The sequence below is a fragment of the Pleurodeles waltl genome, chromosome 5 (assembly GCF_031143425.1).
Source record: "Pleurodeles waltl isolate 20211129_DDA chromosome 5, aPleWal1.hap1.20221129, whole genome shotgun sequence".
Taxonomy (NCBI): Eukaryota; Metazoa; Chordata; class Amphibia; order Caudata; family Salamandridae; genus Pleurodeles; species Pleurodeles waltl.
In genome coordinates, this window is record NC_090444.1 from 630,660,591 (window position 1) to 630,682,513 (window position 21,923).

The 21,923-nt window shown below is 43.0% G+C and overlaps 1 long non-coding RNA gene across 1 annotated transcript in view; it reads right to left on the bottom strand.

Moving 5' to 3' along the window:
- The window catches only part of LOC138297292 (uncharacterized), a 380,784-nt gene that overhangs the window by 186,163 nt on the left and 172,698 nt on the right, over positions 1–21,923 (bottom strand). The window contains exon 2 of the long non-coding RNA XR_011204000.1: positions 624–668. This is a non-coding gene — a long non-coding RNA (uncharacterized lncRNA). The remainder of the gene's footprint in view (positions 1–623; positions 669–21,923) is intronic.

The window sequence follows — 21,923 nt, forward strand, 5'->3', positions numbered from 1 at the left end:
AATAATTACAAATGCATATCTTAAGACAAGGCACATCACAGCTCTTCCAAGGAAGCAGAACATGAAATTCCTCAGAGGATCTGAAATTGGCGCAGTCTGAAGGGGCGTCTTGTCTCAAGCACCATGATTTCCACCTCGCAGAACAAGAAAAGCACATTGCCAGCAGTGGCGGAATACAATTGAATTGAGAAACATCGCACTCCCTTTGTGCCAATACAATCAGTATTAATCCACTCTGTGATTTACAGCCATGTAACTTTGCACCGCAGATTCTACATCGTCAATAAATTAGCAATAAACAAACTAGGCAAACAGATGAATACCCCTGCCTCCAAATTTTAAAATACTTTGTTTACAAACTAAGTGCACCATGACATCAGTTAGTAGGAATGCTCATGTTTCCAGTAATGTGGGTGTTCTCTGAAATCACATTACAGCAAACTCAAAAAAATTAGATCAAAAATAATTAAGTTAAAAGATTGTCCCCCTTACTGTCCATTAACTCTCGGTAGTCGTGCAAGTTAGTTGTTCTAAAAATTGGTTCGTGGTTCTAAAAAGTCTGGAAAGCACTGATCTGGATAATGACAATTCAATGATTAGGGTATAGCACACAGTGATCTTACCTCATATGTGAAATATTCATCCACCATAGATTCCTCCGCCGTTGCCTAATAAAAAAGAAATATATTGCTGCTTTCAGAATATGACTGGTTTCAGAAATAAATTCACTGAGTATTTCCTTAGTTACAGTACTACTTGTCTAGAGGCAGATGCAGTCGATTCTAGGGAAAACATCTATTGGATTGTTTTACTCACAGCACAGCCATGTTTTCAAAGTATTGACATTTTAAATGCTTTGCATTTTAAATATAAAGGAAATATCTTATAAAGATCACAGAAAACACATATTTAAGAGATGTATCAATAAACATATAAGAAGATGAATATAAGAAGAAAATAGAAGATGGATGCAGTAGTCTAGGGGTGTTAATCAGATATGTAACACTAATCACTGAAAAGGAAAAAAAACATGAAGCTGACTTCTTAAGTTGACTTTTTAAGTAATTCAGTCTTTTGTATCATGACTAATGAATGGGGGGGCGATTAGCTTCAAGCGGCAGGAGTTGGGGTGAGGCAGGAGATGAAATTTGAAATAACAGTCTACTTGATAACATCCAATAATTCTAGTTCTGGCATTCTGGAATTTGGTTTATACATAATTTCTGTGAAACTGCTTTAGTTCAGGAGCTTCAGGTTAATCTCAGAGAGATAACACTTGAATTACTGCCTGATCATTGGAACACCAAGACAAAAAGTGTCACAGGTTGTGGTGTCTTACGGATCTCTCATCCAGCCCAAATAGAATTGTATTTTAGGTTGTAAGCAAAGGAAATTAAAAGTCAAGGTTCATATTACAGAAGTCGACATGCTCCATTTCCATGACAGGTGCCTGAATGGGTCTCTGATTATTAAATAACACACAAGGCCTAGTTACAAGTTGCACTGAACTGGCAGGGTGCACATTCCTCACGGTAAACAATATTCCTGTAAACAAAGCATCAGAAGTGTGCAATTACAACTTCTACCCACAAAATGGGTAATAACAATGCTGACTTTGTTTCGGGACAAATTACACACAGAATTCCCAATTGCTTATGGAACAAGGCATCCAGTTAACACCTGCTGTAAGCAGGTGATAAATGGTATTGATATAGCAGAAGTTTTTGGTGTATCCTTCATTCCATAGTATTCCTTTATACATGATAGAAAATGCATCAAGTAGAATTATGAGGTTGAAAAAATACCAGCTTGAAATGTAGAACTGGAAAAACCCAGTCATTTTAAATGTGCACACGTTTAATCAAACACTAGAAACCTTTGTGGTGTTTGAATTTTATTGAGCAGAGTAGTGCATCATATTTATTGAAATGTGCCAGCAACAATAACATGTGTTGGATTAATGTAACATGAACACTAATGAACCACATTTATGTTAAAATTACAAATCGTATAATGAAATGATTGCTTTATTTGAAAGAAAATGTGTTATTTTATTTCTTGTGTTAGCTTATTTGAGGCCTAATTTAATATTGTGACTGTGCAGAAATTGCAAGTCATTCTGGTTAATGTGAACTTTCTTTCAGATTTCTTTCCCATGAGAAGCTAGTTGGTAGTAGATTAATTCATTGTTTGGACATAGAGAGATATGTAGTTTTGGCCTTGAAATGAGAACATCCTCGACTATGGACTAAACGTTCAAACATTTGTTGTAGCCGTCTATGGAACCAGAGAGAGAGATGGTGTTCTCATGACATACATGGGAAAGGATGGCAGTGTAACCTTTAGAGTTGTATGATCAATTTGTACTCGATGGTACCCCTTCATTGAAACGTGGACCGACCACTCTAGCAAATCAAATGAATGTGGCCCTTTTGATATACTGAAGGGTTTTTGGATTTGAGTCAGATCCAGAGAGGCTCCCCTTTGATCCTGACTGATTATTTTGTACCTTTCTCCAGAGACTTCTGATGAAGAATCCCATATGCTGAGTCCCTTGGAGAGGTATGGTTCTCGCCGCCTTTGTTCCTTGAGATGACTTTCAAGAGCTTAGAGATCTCCATTTGTGCCCTATCAGAAGACTCCTGACCAAGCTTCTGACATGCTGATGCTTTCACTTTTTAACTTATCTTTTGCAAACTTTAGTTAGTTATCTGATGACCGAGCTTACCTTTTTTCAAATAATTTTGAACCTTTTTGTGCTTTTTATCTTGTGTCCACCTGTGTTCATTCCCACCCATGTATCTTCCTAATTTGATTAGGGTTCACCCTCTATGCTCAGCTCTTTGACTTTGTAACATGAAACTGACCTAATATTATTTAGAAATGAGGAACGTTTATTCTCTAAGTCTCAGATCCTGTTGCGTATGTTCTATATGATCTTAATTGAGAGTCTTGTAATTTTGATGTTATTTAGTTTCCATTTATTTTGCCACCTTGGTCAACCTTTGGTGATTCTTTATTTCTATAATCTTGTTCTTAGAATTGTCTACATGACTTTGAACTTGAGTTTGCATAAATCCCTTAGCCTAATTCCATACTGGAGCTTCCATGTATGACCACATTGGCTTTATTGTGAAATGTGGTGGTTTATATTTGAAATTGTGTAACAGTTCTACCACACCCTTTGTTGTGCCCAAAGATCCATAAACCTCAGTGAGTAGTTGATTCCTGCGAAGGATATAAAATGCTTCAGCAGTTCCAGGGGATGTGCGGAGTGTAGGGTGACTAGTAACCTAGGCTATGGATTGAATATTAAATTTAGCAAATACATTTTTTTCAAACATATGGAAACACGTTCATCTCTATATAAAATAATATTGCATTTTCTAGGGGGGCACTATTAAAAATTGGAATTGACTGAATTTCTAGTGAAATTCTTGTCCTTACTTCATAATTGGTGAATGTGTGGTGCAACAGTGGGAAATCATTACTCATTTTACTAACAGATTGTTTTGCACAGGTTATAAAACGGGGCCATATTCATCATTATATGTCGCAGCAATGCAGCAAGACAACTTGCTGTGCTGCATCAAATGGAGAGAGCAGGAATGCCAAAGTATACCAAAAGTGATGGATGGAATGCTTGAATTAATCTCAGTCACTGGTAATTACTCAGGGTTGCATCCCAATCCATTGCTATTTTGCACACCAGACCATCTCAGTTGGGACCCAGCTTTATGCAAATCAGTCTTGACTCTGCTTCAATGGGACCAGTGAAGCCCAGAACTACCAAGCAAGGTGCAAGATTGCCTGTGCTACTGCCAGTATTGCTTTTGTGCAGAAAGGGACACCTTTGGACACAACAAGAATCCCCAGAGGCATTTTCCTCTTTTTATGCATGCTGCAAAATGAGCACAAGTGGAAAAAGAAATAACAAAGAGAAATAAACATATTTCTCTTTGTCATGCCTCACCTGAGAATAAGTAGTATTTTGATGCATTCCCAGGTTTACTAGTCTTACCAAAAACCATGGGCAGATGCATGGGCACAACCACAGTCCACCCAGGGAATGTTTTCCATGCACAGAGTAACACAAGGCAGCAACTTGCATTGCGCTGCATTACTCTAGATTTACTATATCACGCAAAGCCACACAAGGTGGCTCTGAGTGGCACAGTAAATTGGACTCAAAGGGATGTGTTGCCTTGCATCACCTTGCATGACACAATGGTAACACAAACTCCTGATAAATCTGGACCATCATACATAGGAAGAGTCATGCATGACTCCTGGATCTAAAAATATAGATTTATTAAACATTATAAACACAGAATCTAGCTATACTAAGGGGCTCATTTAGAGGTTGAAGGTAACTTAAAATCATCCAGTTTCTGGAGGAAACAATAAATGTAGGCTAAAATCCACCAGATGAATTTTACTCACAATTGGGATATTATTGTGGAAGAAAATTAGCCAGTGAACTGTTTTCTTTTTTGTTTAGAGTCTCTTCAGAAAATGAAGGATTTTCAGTTCCCCTAAACTGTGACTGAGGCCCTGTGTCTTATTCCAAGGACCACCTATCCACCTCTTCCAAATTTCACCTTCTACGCCTGTGGCCACTTTTAAAAATGCTACTCTCGGATCAGACGTACCCTGAAATAAAATAAAAAATTTGGTTATTCAAGAGCATGCTGGAAGAGAAGATGCCTCCTACTGAGACTAATCCTGAGAAAGCCATCAACTCTATGGTGTCTGCATTCTCAATCCTTTTAATCATGAAGCCTAGTCAGTGAACTGCTCTGCCACCGCATAGCTCCACCTGCAAGTGAAGCCCGCCTGACTCAATCTCTGACCTCGGCCCTCCTCCACCTGAAGGCTTCTGCCTGCACCTCATACCTGGTGTCTAGTGGGAGAGCTCTGCTCTTCTGCTTGGCCACTCTCTGCCTCTTTTCTCTTTTTTCCTTGTTTTTCCTATGTGCACTTTCTTTGTGCCGTTTTTCATTTGTGTACTGTTTTTGTGCCTTTCACTTTCTACTTTCCTCTATCTTTTCCTCATTTCTCTCGTCACTTGCTTCTTTCTCTCTCTCTCACCATCCCTACCGATGTTGCCGCCCGTGGCCCGCCCCCTCTTCTCTCCCACTCTTCCCGCTGCTGCCCCCGTGGCCCCACCCCTCTTTTTTGCACCGTTTCCCGCTCCTGCCTCCCAGCTGTTCTCTCCTTCCCCCCTCCCTACTTAATGGCAGCCGCTGCGCGGGAGGAAGAGCAACCTCACTGACCTAGTCAGTGAACTCCTCTACCACCGCGTAGCTCCACCTGCAAGTGAAGCTTGAACTCTGACCTGGGTCAGAAGTTCGAGGCCCTCCTCCACCCACAGGCTTCTGCCTGTGCCTCATTCCTGGTGTCTAGTAGGAGAGCTCTGCTCTTCTGCTGGGCTGTCCTCTGCTTCTTTTTTTTTTTTTCCTCATTTTTCCTTGAGTACTTCTTTGTGTTTTTTTTTTTTTCGATTGTGTACTGTTTTTGTGCCTTTCACTTTCTGCTTTCCTCTATCTTTTCCTCGTTTCTCTTGTCACTCGCTTCTCTCTCTCTCTCTCGCACTCTCCCCGCCACTGCTGCTCCCGCGGCCCACCCCCTTTTTTTGCACCATTTCCCGACTCCCAGCTGTCCTCTCTTGGCGCACCAAAAGTAAGCCCGTTTGCGCCCGTCCGCTACCCAACAGCAACCAGCACCAGGACCACAGGTCCTACCACCCGCCACCTCTACACGTCAGCAGCACTCATCGCACTCAACCCAGGATGCAACAAAAACTGCAAGCAAGCATCACCAGCCAACACCCACGGACCCTTAAGCTGCCTCCACTGCCGCCAAACCTACACCACCACCAAGACCCAAGACCTTGGACCCAGAACAAACCACCCACAACAACACACCAACCCCGAAATCTCTGAAGTGCATTCTCCTCAACATCCACTCCCGCCATAAACACGCTACCAAAATCTGGGACCTCCTTGACAGTGCCACCCCGGACATCAAGTTCCTCACCGAGACCTGGACCAACACCTCCTCAGGCCCGAACATCGCCATCGTCATCCCCCAGGGATACAAGATCATCCGGAAAGACTACCGCAGCCCCCCTGGGGGGGTTAATTGCCATTGTCCACAGGTCCAATCTCCAACTGAACGCACACTCTGAAGACTCTGAAGATTCCACAAGCCTGATAGAACACCTCCACTTCAAAATACATACCAGCCCGACATCCACCATCAGGGGAACCCTCATCTACCGCCCTCCCAGACCACGTGCTCCCTTCGCCAACTCCATCACGGACTACATCTCTGCACAAGCCATCACAGCCACCAACTACACCCTGCTGGGAGACCTTAACTTCCACCTCGACAACCTACAAGACCCTAACACTGCATCCCTCCTAGACAACCTCCACAACATAGGGCTCTGACAGATCGTGACGGAGCCAACACACTCAGCAGGACACACCCTCGATCCCACCTTCACTACAGGAACCTCCGCTACCTTCAGTCACACCTCAGAACTCCATTGGACATACCACCGATGCATACATTTCACCTTCAACACACCCGCTGTCATCAGACCGCCCAACACCATCCATCACATAGAAAATGGACAAGAATCACTGAGGATCAGCTTACCGCCGCCCTTGGCAGTGCCGCCCCCATCATCTCACACGACGACCCAAACACCGCAGCACGCACCTTCCATAAATAGATCGCTGTCTACGCCAACACCATAGCCCCCCTCAAAAAGAACAACAGTACCCACGCAAAGAAAAACAGCTGGTTCACCCCAGAACTCTGAGAATCTAGACGCACTTGTCGCCGCTTTGAGAAAATCTGGAGAAACACCAAATCCACAGAAGCCAATAGCAACTTCAGAGCTGCCACCACCACAGACCACCAACTCTATAGAAGACAGAATCTCCTCACACGCACACAACAGCAAGGAACACTTTTGCATCATCAAGGAGTTCACCGAACCCAACAGTGAAAAAATGGACATCCCACCCTCACAGGACCTCTGTGACAGCCTCAACACTGACTTCCATCACAAAATCAAGACCATCTACAACAGTTTCAGCAAGCACAACCGACGAGCAGAACCCCCTTTACCAAAACCCGACACCAGCAAACCAAAAATCACCACCTGGCCCCCACTCACCACTGAAGAAACTCTGAGAACAATGAGGTCCGTAAACTCCGGGGGGCTCCACGAACCCATGCCCCCACCACCTTTTCAACAGAGCCGCAGACACCATTGCACCCAAGCTCTGTCTCACCATCAACCGCTGACTAGCTGCCGCCACCTTCCCTGATGACTGGAAGCAGTCGAGATCAACCCCCTCCTCAAGAAACCCTCAGCAGACATCACCTACCTCAAAAACTTCAGGCCCATCTCCCTACTCCTCTTTCCTGCGAAAGTCATCAAAAAGCGGTCAACAGCCAACTCGCCACATTTTTAGAAGACCACAACATCCTCGACATCTCCCAATCCGGATTCAGGAAAAACCATAGCACTGAAGCAGCCCTCCTGGCCGCAATAGACAACATCTGCTCCCTCTGGACAAGGGAGAGATGACCTCTCGACGGTCTTCGACAGAGTCTCCCATCACACCCTGATACAGAGACTCCACGAAGTCGGCATCAGAGACAAGGCCCTCGACTGGATCTAATCCTTCCTCTCCGACAGAACTCAACGAGTGAGACTCACCCCCTTCCTCACAGACCCCACACCCGCCACCTGCGGAGTTCCCCAGGGATCCTCCCACAGCCCCACGCTGTTTAACATCTACATGGCCCGCAGGCCACCATCATCAGAAGCTACGGAATCAACATCATCTCCCATCCTGACGAAACCCAACTCATCCTCTCCCTTTCCAATGAACCAAACAAAGCCAGACACAACTTCCACGAAGACATGGAAGCAGTCGCCAAATGGAGGAGAAACAGGTGCCTTCAACTCAACGCAAACAAGACAGAAGTACCCATCATGGGACCTCAACCCAACGTGTGGAATGACTCCTGGTGGCCACCCACCCTTGGAAACCCGCCCATCCCCACCAGCCAAGCCCGCAACCTCGGGATCACCCTGGACACTAATATCAGCATGAACCATCAAATCAACTCAGTCACCTCCACCTGCTTCTGCACTCTCTGCCTCCTACTCAAGTCCTTCAAATAGAATCCCCCTGGCCATAGAAAGACTATCACTCACGCCCTCATCATCAGTAGACTGGATTATGGCAATGCACTCTACCTAGGAATCAACAAGAAACTCCTCCACAAACTACAAAATATCCAGAACACTTCCGCAAGACTGGTCCGCGACCTACCTCGACACTGCCACATCGTGCAACACCTGCGTACACTGCACTGGCTTCCCATAGAGAAAAGAATCACCTTCAAGATCCTCACCCATGCACACAAAGCCCTCCACAACACCAGACCAGACTACCTCAACCATCTACTCAACCTCCACATACCACACAGGACCCTAAGCTCAGCCCACTTCTCAGGAAGACCAGAACAGGAGGACGCTCCTTTTCCTACCTCGCAGCCACCGCCTGGAACACCCTTCCTCTCTACATCAGACAAACCACCTCCCTCCTCAGATTCACGAAGGAAGTGAAGACATGGCTTTTTTAAGAATCACTGGTGAATGCTACACTCCCCCCCAGGCCTTGAGACCCTAACGGGTGAGTAGTCACACTTTAAAAGCATTGATTGATTGATTGATTGAAGGCCCACCTGTGAGTTCCTGAATGCAAAGGTCACGGCCCTCAGCCTCTTGTAGTTATGCAATTTTAAAGATTTCAGTAAAAATAGAGAAAAAACGTATAAAGCATCAAAGCCTCAACTGTGGGTATCTGGTTGTGCTGACCTCTGACAAAGTCACATGTTCAGGCCGAACACGATGGAGCATGGCTGGCTACTGGGACCAAGTTGGGCGCGCTGAACAAAGTACCTTAAATCCTGGTTGGTGGAGTGTTGCAAGGATTTGCGTTGAAGATGTGTTGTGCAGCTGAAATGGTGCCGCAGATCAGAAGTGCGGTGAGGCTGTGATATGAGCTCCTGCATCGTTGTCAAGGACCTCGCCTATGATGATTTGCAATGCAAGGTCTGGCATTGAGGATGCGGCATGCAGTCAGAGTGATGCATCAGATCCAAGGAGCTGCAAGGCTGCAATGGACAGTCCGTTGTCATCTTCGGGGCTGCCATTGACGAGGGATGCAAGAGCCTTTGCTGAGAATGCATCAAGCAGTGGCAGATTCCAAAAAGGCTGCAATGTGATGTGGGTCCTTTCAGTAGGGTGAGCCATTAAGCAGAGGTTCTGATCAGGACTGCGCCATGCAGCAGATGGGAAGCGTCAGTTCTGCTGGATTCACAGAGGCTACCAAAGCACCTTAGTCCCATGTCCAAGGGTCCAGGACTTAAGTGGCACCAATCAGCATGGTAGATTCGAAGATGGCTGTGTCCAGGTCCAGGTTTGGGGTTGCTGGAAGCCTGTTATGCCCTGAAGCTTCACATCAGGAGGCCAGTGAGATAACCCTTGGCATCACTTGGGGGTGCTGAGTTCAAGAGATGCAGGTCCAGTCCTTCTCATTCAGGCAAGAGGGCAGCAGGCCAGAGCATCAGGGCAGCAGTTCCTTCAGGTCAGGATTCCAGCAGAGGTGCAGTCTCTTCAGCAGGACAGCAGTCCTTCCTGGTAGAGAATGGCGATTCTCCAATTAACATACAAAGAAAATCTTGATTTCAATAAAGGCAACAGAGGCTAACATTATTCATATTCCTTTGATTGCTGCCCAACGTTCAGCCCTTTAAAGAATATTAAATACATCATAAGCAAACATTAGCACATTCCTCTTCAGGTTATGACAATACATTAGATGCTCCCTTGGCTTGATGGAGAAAATATCCTATTATAAGGAATTATCTGAAAGAAAAAAAAAGTGATACCAAAACTCAGTGAGAAATAAACAATCATTTCAATCTGTAAAGCTATCAAGTTCATGATATAGCTATATTAAACAAGTCAACAAATCAATATTATGTGCAATTTGATCATACCTATATTGGGTGTGGTGGGTGGGATAATGGTAGCCTCCATTGCCTTTAATGAAATCAAGATTCTCTCTGTATGTTAATTGGAGAATCGCCATTTCATTACAAGACCAGAGGCTACCATTGTGCATGTTTAAAGCTCCCCCCCGCCATGCTCCACTGGTTTAAAGTAAAATTACATTTTGCAAATGTGCTAGCACTTGACCAGTCTGCTGCTTTTAGAATGTCAGTAAGTGTATCACCTGCCCAAAAAACCTCACTAGCCATCGCACCCCTAGAGGAGTGAGTTCCAAACTTAGGCAAATCAATTTCAGCTTCAGACATTACTGCTCATACCCACCAAGAAATAGTAGCTGTCAATATTGCCTTATAAGGTTTGACATATGAAATTAATAATTGATCCTTACCATCTTGTCTAAATTCCAGCACCCTTTGCTCATAAACTCTCATGCAATTCACAACACACAATTTCTTGCAGTCATTGAAAACAGGATAGAAAATGTTTTCACACCTCGTTTTGGTCCTTTTTGAAATATTAAAATGGACTCTATCTGGGGAATAAAATCTATTGCTACCTTCTAATGCTTTAACATCTGAAACTCTTCTAAAAGAGATTAGACATAGCAAAGTTGCTCATTTCCATGATATCTGTCTCAGTAAAAGATAAATGTTATCGGGCCAGGAGATAAAAAGACAAAAACCTTATTGATGTCCCATAAAGAGTCATACCGAACCCTAGGTGGTCGTTTAAACCTTATTCTTTTCATCACTCTGCGGATCAGAGGGTCACTGCCTATAGAAAAATTGCTTACCAAGGAACGCCCTGCTGTAATACCTGATCTGTAACAATGAACCTTTCTGTAGGACAAACCTTACTTAAACAGTTCAGCAAGAAATGTTGCTACTTCTACTGTAGGAACCTCCACAGAATCCAAATTCCGTTCCATGCATCAACAACACCAATTTCTCCACACTCCTCTATACCTTTTCCTGGTGCATGGTGCTCATGACTCATGCAATAGATTTTTAGCCTCTCCCGAAAGGCCAGAGTACGTACCAGATCTCCTCCCTTCTAGCACTAAAGGATGTTCCTCTCCATCCTGACCTTCCAAAAGGCCTAGACTCATGGGTGTCAAACAAGGAATTTCTACTGCTAGTTCCATTACTCAATGGAACCAAAGTCAATTGCCATAATCCAGTCGCTGGTATCACTAAAGAATCTTGAGCTCTAAACTGCTCTCTGGTTCAGCTGAACTGGGATGAACTCCACTTTCAATAGAATTTTCTGTACCCCAAAAAATAACAAATCTCCCTGGCTAGATCTGCAAGTTGTTTTTATCTTGCTCCCCCTAAATGATTGATGTATTGATGTACGATACTGCTGTGAAATTGCCCATCTGGATTAACACTTCACTGTTTGCTAAAATAGACTTGAAACTCATCAAAGCATTCAGACCTGATAAAATCTCCGAACAATTTATGTGTAAGGATTGTTCCCTGTCAAAAGTATTTCTTAAGTATATCCTCATTGAGGGCGGGGGCATCCATAACACTCAAAGGTCTTTTCAAACCTCTGTCTGAAAGCCCAAGTTAAAAATAATGTGTTCCCCTTTAAAAAAAAAAAATAGACTCCTAGATAAGAGCCCTTTACTCCCTGCCACCCTTTATTGAAACAGCAGCAGTTTCAAGAATTGCTATGGCAACAACATCGTTGTGCGGAACACATTATACATTAAAAGCCCAATCAAAAATGGCTGCTGAAGCACCTAATGCCCCAAACACTGAGTCATCTTTCTATTATTACTGATGACTCAGTGGTGTGTCTTATAAATATGGAGACAAGCTTTCTCGACGTGTGGAGAAATGCTTCCGAAGCCCACATTTACACTGGGCGTCCACCAAAGGCAGACGAGCTCTTCCGAAAATTGGGAAGTGCTTCTTTTAAAGCCCGTGAGGCGGATCTCTCCTCTGCGACCACGACTTTTTGAATAAGACGCTGCGATCCATAGAGAGGTACTTTCAGGGTGATAGATGCTCCCCAGGACTGGTGTAGGCCAATATATCAGGCCAAATCACGTACCTGTCAATCCAATACGAGAAATAGAATTAAGACAATAAAAATAATAAATAATAAAAAGAAATAGGAAACCCAATCATAAATTGGAGGGATGAAGAAATCACACCTACCTACCTGTGGAAGTAACAGTGATAAACATTTCAACTTAAACATAAGTAAAACATAGAATGTAAAGCAAGTCATAGTACTGTGAACGCTGAACTTTTACTAATAAATATTATTGTATTTTGGTTTATGAACCCGCATCGAATTTCACTAATATAGAAAATAATATGCGACATCGAAAATGCGCCCACTTGAGTGGCCGTCATTAATACCGAAGTTTCCTTATTAAATGCATATTAATTAATTAATGATGTGCCTATGTTTAGGTTAATGTAGTAGTGTGCTATACTAATGAACTTGCACTATGTATTTGCTTTAGTAATTGTAGGCCTTAAGATAGCAACGTTTGGGCCTAATTTGCATAGCCTCATGTTAAGCTGCACTGTTTAAATAATGCTGTGAGAAATGTATGCCTGAAGAAATTAATACATGTATTATTTTTCACTGAGTTGACCAAACGTTAGCAGATGTCTCCAACTTTCCCATGAGAACTGCTTGCTAGAATGTCTTGTACTAGTAGAAGAAACATTGTATAGTTTAGTGCGTGAGACAGCAATGTTCTCAGGAGCTTACAATGGATGCACTGAGTGGAGTACGGATGGATACAAAAATGTTACCAGACGAGCCTGATTGTGGGAACAGGAGAAGAGGAGCCAATCATCGACATGTGAAAGACAGTTTTGTTATATCTTAGATTTAGAATTAAATTCTTATTGGACTAAGAGTAAACGTACGATTCTTTGACCAATGGCAATGTGGGAAGTTTTTTAGATGATTTTAACTTAGTTAGACTGCACAGAGGAGAGGCGATCAATCGCATTTGTGCACACATTCTATTCGGTCCGAGGAACTGAACAGTTACTGTTGACTTTACTTCAATCTTCAACTGTATTGCTTAAACGTCTGATGCTGAATGCTGGTCCCCTAGATATTGCTTTCCTAATGGTTCAGATAGCTTAGAGTCCCCGGTTCTGAACCATTCCATTTCATCATCTGTTGGTGATGCTGACCGAACAGATGTCCAACTGATGAAGATAATCACAGCTTGCTGATCCATACTGATGAGAGATATAACAAAATGTTATTGTTCGTGTCATAAGTTGTCTTTTGTTTCTAGGTACCAACCGCTATTTTGATAAAGCCATAGTTAGATGTTTTCCAAATTTATGTTGACTAGAATTGTTTTGCATGAAGCCGAAACATGCTGTTCTAATCAGAAGGTTAGTAGCGCAAATCCTGAAATGTTAACAGGTTGCTATTAATCAAAATTGACCTTCCTCAGTTGCTGAACCAAGATGTATGCTATTTCTATTGTGCAGTTATTCTTGCTATTGATTTGCACTGTAGCTCTTGAATGCGTAGTAATCCATGCACTTGTTAAAGTGAGATTCTTTAGAAGATTTGGTCACCCAGTGTTTTTGTATGTGTACCATTTGGTTTTGAGAGTAATTTACGTGACATTAGCATTGTTAAACTTTCTAACTTTACATAAAGGTGTGGGTATTCGTGGCCAAATAGGTCATGGTGCATGAAGATTACTGACTCCAAAGGTTATTAATACTGTTGAATGATAATGTTGATGATTTGTATTGTATTCGTTATTTATCCCCTTATAAATTAAAGATAAGAAACCAGACAAGGTCAGAACCGCTAACAGAAATGGTAGCAGAGTAGGATGGTTACGGCTCCTTAAGAGGCCACCATAAAGTTTACCCCCCTTAAGAGAACACAACAAAGTCATTTTCTTAGAAATATAGCAGAGTAGGATGGTTTGTCTCCTTAAGAGCTTACCATAGGGCCCGGTACGTGGTTTGTCTCCTTAAGAGCCCATCATAAGGCCCGGTGAAAAGTCAGTCTTCCTAAGAGTCTATCAGAAGATCCTTTTTGCTTTCCAGAAATGGCAGCAGGGTAGGAGAGTTTCCATATGGTGACATCTCCATAAGATGCCATATGTCTTTGGCTCTCTACAAATGATAACAGAGTAGGTTGGTTACGTCTCCCTAAGAGAGTGTCACAAGGTTTCCCCAGAAGTCGTAAGAGAGTTGGATGAGCAGTCTCCATAAGAGCTCAAAATAATTCGCAGATTGGGTAAGAGAAATTGGTGAAAGTTAAGATTTTTCAGATTCAGTGATACAAAGTGGAGAGAAAATGTGTCCCTTAGAGCCTCCTATGACTTTCCCAGAACCTTGGAGTTTGCCAATACGTGTTTGAGGATGTTCTCAGCATTCTAGGGACAGTGTGAATGAAATAGGTTTTGCACAGCTTAAGCAAATCGCAGGTGAATTGTGATGTTTGAGAGTGTTTAGGGAGTTTGAGTACTCCAAATGAAGTTGTTGAAGGACTTTGCATACTCCGAAGTGTGAGAGAAGGGAAGTAGTCGAACTTCCCATGTATGTGGCGCTTTGTGCTAAAAAATTGTCCATGTGTCTGTTGGTATACGGATCCTGTGTGGTCTAGGACTCCGGAATATTGAAAAGTGTATGAGACACTTGGTTTACTGTTGTAATTTGTCTGGTTTAATAGGTCAATCGGTGTGGTTGACAACCTCAAGAGTGGGTGTTAAAGTGAGTGAAAGGTTTTTCGACTGAGATTTGACGAGTCCTAAGTGCACCAGGACAGACCAAATGACCAGTTGAGAGTGAAATTTGCAGGTCAAATTTATGCTTGTGAGTCAGGGAAACTGAGATAGAAAGAGTAGCTGTTAGAGCAAAAGTCTGTCAGTAAAAAATTAGAGGGTTTCTGATGGCGATATGTTACCCTACCTGTAGTAAACGGACAAATTGGGTTTTGATTTTATTTAGTGCTCGCAATATTTTGCATTAGTTTTGTATGAATCTGAATTGAGGAGGGCAAGCCGAAAGACTTTGTCAGCTGCTGTACGTGTGAGTGTGACGTCATCGGAGCCGTGCTGAGATAGATCGGGTAGTGAGAAGGGTTGCGAACAGATTGGTGGACAAACGTGAAGCGCAATTGGTTGATAAGGTCAGCAAAAAGGATTTTGGGATTGAAAGTCACTTCCTGGTTTGATTAAAAGTAGAATAAAATACCAAAGATTATATTTTTCAAAGTTTTAAAGAGTGCCCTAAGGAAGATATGTTTACTCCTACGAGAATTGGGGAGTTACACCGCCAGAAGGTACACCCACCTACATTGTACTTTGAAGAATAGGGTGCTGCGCCATGTCTTTGACTGAAACAGTGGTTCAAAGAGACAGAGAAAGATGGGAGCTTAGCATTTCCTGCCCATGGAATATTTAATTTGAGGTTTTTAGAGAATTTGCAGAGAGTACTGTATGATTTAAAATCTCCTCCGAGACCAGCACAATATGAAGCATTAGCAATTTGGGAACTAGTAGCTAGTCAGCAACAACAATTGAAATTTGAGAGAAGATTGAGAAAATCTGAAAAAACACTAGCAGAGGCTAGATGGGATCATGATCAGACATTTTGGAGAACTGAGACTTTACAGGGAATTAAGTTGTTTCCTGCAATTACACAAGAGAACGAGGCAAAAAAGAGTACGAAGAAGAGGAATTCTTCCCCTCAGGTGAAAGAGAGCAGAAATCTACAGAACCTAGGAAGTTTTTGGCACACGACAAAGAGTCAGATGAGGATGAGTTTATTTTACAGTTATTGAGAAATCGTCCCCACCATATGCAGCACACAAGAGGAGCTCAAGTGCCAGTGTAGACTCTATAGCCCCGATATCAATTGAATCTACTCAGTGCCAGTTACAGGTTAGTCATAATATTCCAGCTACTTCAGTGATTCAAAGGCCCATGCTACAGACAGATATTCTCAGAATTTACTCAGATGTACTTATTGTAGATGCCACCACAAACCTGATAGTGCAGACAGGACAAGTTTACCAGAAGCAGACATTGATTCAGATAGAGTCAACCCCAAATTTGATGTCACCGATACAGATACGGACGATCCTGAGATACACCCCCATAGAAGGATCACAGACAGAAATGTCTGCCTTGACCAATCAGAATAAAGGAATAATGTACCCTAGAGACCCACATGTCAGATCCAGTCCAGATGCAGTGTTGTACCAGTTACCATTGGTCCAGTCATACCACTGTTTGCCCAGGGAATTACCAGGAACGGTGAGCAGAAACTCCTGAACCCAAGCTTAGTGAGGGAAAGACTTGAGGAGGGTGCGAGAATGATAACTCCCGTGAAACATTTAAGCGAGCAGGTCTGTCATTTGATGCAAGTCCTTTCAGGACTCCCCAAATAATGAGGTGAGATCATACATAGGTCCTAATTCAAGCATAGTGACACCAGAGACCCCCAAACCTAACATTACAGCAAGTGCCAGGTGTAAGAAATAAGAGCGCTTCATTACAAGGTTTGACAGCTCAGCAGTTAACTGAATGGTCAGAGAAGTTGAGTAATACTCAAGGAGATTCCAGCAGAAGAAGTGTCCTGAATCCGACCAGGCTTAGACTAGAGGCAGAACACCTTATTGATCGAATAATTGGATTGAACAGGATTGACACATTCAGAGAAGATGAGTTCCTTTACTTGTGCAAGCTGATTAGTAACAAAGCAGGCATAGCGCATCAAAAATTAGCAGACGTAGCAGAGAAATATGACATAGAAATTGAGAAAACAAAGCACTTGAAAAAGAGTTACAGATTAGATTCTGACTCAAAAGATTTTGAAAACATGAGAGTCCCGGGAATGAAAATTCACATTAGGGAATTAAATTAGAGCATTCAAACATGGGGGGCATCAGACAAATGGGAAGGCAGATGGGTGAAGAAAAGAGATAAGAATCTAATCTTACTGCAAATCTGCAGCAGGTTAAGGACCCAGTGAAGAGGGAGATTCCGAGAGGGAATTTTGTCCATGACCCTTGGAGCAGAAGTGACATACTGTCATTTATAAATGATTATCCCAGGTTGAGAGAGAAGCCTGTAGAGTGGTACCAGCAAACAGAGAGGTTCATGAAACTCGCAAAATGTCTGTGGGAGGATTTGAACACCCTGTTAGAAATTGGAATTCCAGTAGACCTATGGGTTGAGTGCAAAAGGAGTGTATATTCGCCAACAAGAGAACCTCAGAGAGATCCAGCAACAGGTGCACCATCTCCTGATGTAATGAAATATTACTAAAAGATGATTGAATTTTCGAAAACGAGAAGTTTGCCCAAGAACATTGACTGGCAGAGAATAGACAGGACAGCCTAGGAAGCGAACGAGCCAACACATGCCCACTATGAGAGATTGTGGCACGCATTCAAACATAACACACTGAAACAATTGAGCCAAAAGACATGATTCATTTTGTGTTCAGATTTGTTGAAGGATTGAGACCTGAAATTAGCCAGATGATTCAGGGTCATTTGATTTGTTGGCAAGCAAAGCCGATTGATGAAGTATTGCAGTATGCAAAATATTGTAGTGACGAGATTGAGTTGAAGCTGAGAGAGTTGAATGAGAAGGCAATGGTCATGCAGATTAAAATGGCACAAAACAGGGATGCAGGGAAGGTTTCTGCAACAGCAGCAGCAGGGAAACATGTTCTTTCAGAATCAAAGAAGAGGTAGAGGTCGTGGTGGAATTGGAAATGTGAACCGTAGTCCTGATTTGAGTACAGTAGTTGTTCAAAATGATGTGCAAGGAATGACGAGATTGTTACCATGTCACGCTTGCGGATGCCTCAGACATTGGAAATGGCAGTGTCTGATGTTGTACAGGAAGGTGTAGTTCAGCAAATGAGCAAAATAAATTATTTTCCAAATCTGAGAGGACCGAGAATGAGAGGTCACAATCCAAATTTTCTAAACAATGTGAATCAGGTGCAAGGTTTGCAGCCCATGCAACAGATGCAAATGGCACGTTTGTAGATGTCCCAATCACAGCAAATGCAACCGCAAGTTCAAATGGTACCTAGACAGCAAATTCAAATATCTCAAGCCCCAATGAAGCAGCAGCAGGTGATGCTTCCTCAGCAGGTCACTGGTCAAAGGTTTAATCAGAGTAATAACATTGTGCACTAATTAGTGTTACTCAGTGAGGATGGAATAAACGATGATTGGGTGAGGGAGAGTACGGATGAAGAGGAATGTGTGTTTGCAACTTCATTGGAGGTGGATCAGAAAGGTACATATGTGAAGGGAAAGGTAATGGGTCACAAAGTCTCATTTTTGTTCGACACAGGAGCTACAAGCTCTGCAGTGAGAACTGAAGAAGTTCCAAGCCTGCTCCTTTCAGAGAAAACAGTTCAAATTGTAGGAGTAGCAAACCAGTATTTGACCAACCCCATTAAAGAACCAGTTCAGGTTAAAATTGGCAACTTTAAAGGATTACACAAATTCGTAGTTTGTGACTCGAGTCCGGTAAGCTTACTAGGAAGGGACTTATTGTGCGAAATGAGATGTTCAATTACTTGCTCAAATGATGGAATTGCCATTCAGACAAACAGTGATGATGAAGATGACTTGTCCCCAGAACCAGATCGCGACACAGTGAAGGAGGAATACCCTTTGATCAGTTTCTTTCCAGTTTTCACAGTGAGAGATCTACCTTCTGACTTACAGGGAACAGTTAAAATGAAAGTGTGGGATTTAACAGGAAAGGACATTGGTCTAATAAAAGGAGTAGAGCCAGTTATGGTCCCAGTCAAGCCAAATGTGATTTTTCCCCAGATTCCTCAGTACCATATGACTCAGGACACAATTGAGGGGATTGCACCCATAATTGCAGAATTTGCAACAAGCATTAAGCAGCCCATGTAATTCACCTATATGGGATTGAGAAAGCCCTGTGGGAAGTTTCAGATTGTTTAGGATTTGAGAAAATTAAATTACATTGTAATTAAATGTTGCCCACTACTGCCAAATCCAGCAATGATTTTGTTTCAGATCCCATGCGATGCTGAATGGCTCATCATAGTGGGCCTGTCAGAAGCATTCTTTTCTGTACCTCTTCACGAGGATAGTCAATTTCTTTTCTGTTTAAAATTTTTGGATCGAGTCTACTGTTGGTGTAAAATTCCTCAAGGGTTTTCAGAATCACCATCCATTTTCATTTAGTTAGAAATGCCTTTCCAATCAACATTGGCACAGTACATTGATGATCTGTTAATTGTATCAAAGACAAGAGAGGCATGCAAATGTGATACTATTGCCTTACTGAATCACTTAGGGAAAAATGGACATAAAGGCCCTCATTATGACATTGGCGGTAAGTCCCGCTTACCGCCATGGCGACTGCCACCAACATACCGCCGTGGTGGCGGTTTACCGCTACCCATATTATGAGACACACATAGCAATCCGTCACTATACAGACACACACACAAGTCCGCCAGCCCAAAGGTCAGTGATAAACTGGCGGTAGCAAAACCCACACCGTTACACCAACAGAACTAGGCTCACCGCATTATGACCCACGAATCACCGCGGCGGACATTCAATGGCGGTAAACCATTGGCGCTACATACCACCGCACTCAAAACACACACACACATACAAAACAACATTACATTGGACAATTTGAATAACACTCACCTGACACACATACACACACCACACCCACACAAAAACACCACTAAAAAAAGACACTCTCTCACATTACCCACAACCCCTTACAAATCAAGAAAATTGACAACTGAGGGAGAGACACACCAAGAGCACCCACAGAACCAGAGCCACAGAACACCATCACCCTTACATCATCCAGGCACCTCACAGCACACACCCCAACACATCACCCCACACACCCTCACACACACCACTCACACTACACCGATGGCACCACAAAGACAACCCAGGTTCTCAGAGGAGGAGCTAAGGGTCATGGTGGAGGAAATCATCCGGGTAGAGCCACAGCTATTTGGATCACAGGTGCAGCAGACATCCATTGCTAGGAAGATAGAGCTATGGCGGAGGATCGTGGACAGGGTCCTGGGCAGCACGCTGCATGTATGGTGGGCAATCTATGTGTGTAAGGGGATGGGAGGGATGTGGTGGCCCATGAGTGTAACAGGCTGGATGGTATGACTGATACCTTTTTTCTATGTGTATTTCTCTGCAGGTCAGCGCCCATCAGAAAAAGGTTATATGGCGTGCAATCACCAAGGATGTTCGGACCCTGGGGGTCTGCAGCAGGCGAAGCACCCACTGTCGCAAACGGTGGGAGGACCTGAGATGCTGGGCAAGGAAGATGGCAGAGGCCTAGCTGGGGATTGCCTCCCAACGAGGAAGAGAGGTCCGTGGAACCCTGACCCCCCCCCTGATGTTCCGCATACTGGCGGTGGCCAATCCATAGCTGGTTGTAATTAGGGCCAAAGTGTTCCCAGTGAAATTGCAGTATTTTCAGAAAGAAGTAAAATAGTTGGGACACCTGATTGAGAAGGAAATCAGGAAAATATCCAGAGAAAGGGTCACAGCCATAATACAGATGAATCCTCCAGTAACACAGAGAGATGTCAGGACATTTTTAGGAATGGTGAGCTATTGTTGTCAGTGGATTCCCAAATTGTCAGACATTTCAAAGCCTTTACAGAAGCTGATGAATAAAGAAGTTACTAATCCCCTAGTGTTAGATCAAGCTCATATGAAAAGCATTTACTAAGTTGAGAGAAAGCTTGTGCAAAGCTCCAGCTTTGGAAATGCCTGATTACACTAAACCCTTCATGTTGTGCTGTCATGAGCATGATGCATGTTCTTTGTCTGTCTTGACTCAAGTCCATGGTGGTGTAATCCACCCAGTAGCATATTTTTCAGAAACTTTGGACCCCGTTGCAGCACATTTGCCAGGCTGTCTGTGCACACTTGCTGCGGTTGGATTGAGGTTACACAGAGTGAGAGCATTGTGATGGGACATCCTTTAACTTTGGTGGTCCCTCACTCCATTGAGATTTTACTCACCAGAACCAAGACTCAGCATCTTACAAATGCTAGGTTGACGCGTTACAAAGTGGTCATCCTGGGGTCCCATAATATGTCTTTGAAAAGGTGTGCAGTGGTTAACCCTGCAACCTTACTTCCAAAAGAGAATATTGAAATTGACAAATTGAAAGAAGTTGAACATGACTGTCTGAAAGTGACTGATTTGTGTACAAAACCGAGACCTGATATTCGAGATAGTTGATTGGAAGAAAATGGTCAGATTGTTTTTGTTGATGGTTCCTGTTTAAGAGATAACATGGGAACACTGAGAGCAGGATGTGCTGTGTGCACAATTTCTGGTATACTCGAAGTGTTGAGGCTTTGAGGGGTGTATTCTACGGAAGTGACGGAACTGGTAGCCCTTGCTAGGGCATGCCATGTTTCTGGACAACTTAAAGTTATCATCTATACAGACAGCCAGTATGGATTTGGAATAATCCATGATTGTGGTCATCTGTGGTCACAGAGAGGTTTCCTGACCTCTTCTGGTTCACTGATTAGAAATGGCGAGATAATTCATGAGTTGTTATAAGCTATTCAAATGCCTGAAAATATTGCCATGGTGAAATGCAGTGCACACCTGAAATCATATGATTTTGTTTCAATGGGAAATGGATATGCGGATCTTCGCAAGGTTTTGGCCATTGAACTGTATATCATACAAAGATAAATGGGAATTGTTACCGGAAGATGAAAAGTGCCCAAATTGTGCATTGCATGTTATAGATACCTTGAAAGAATT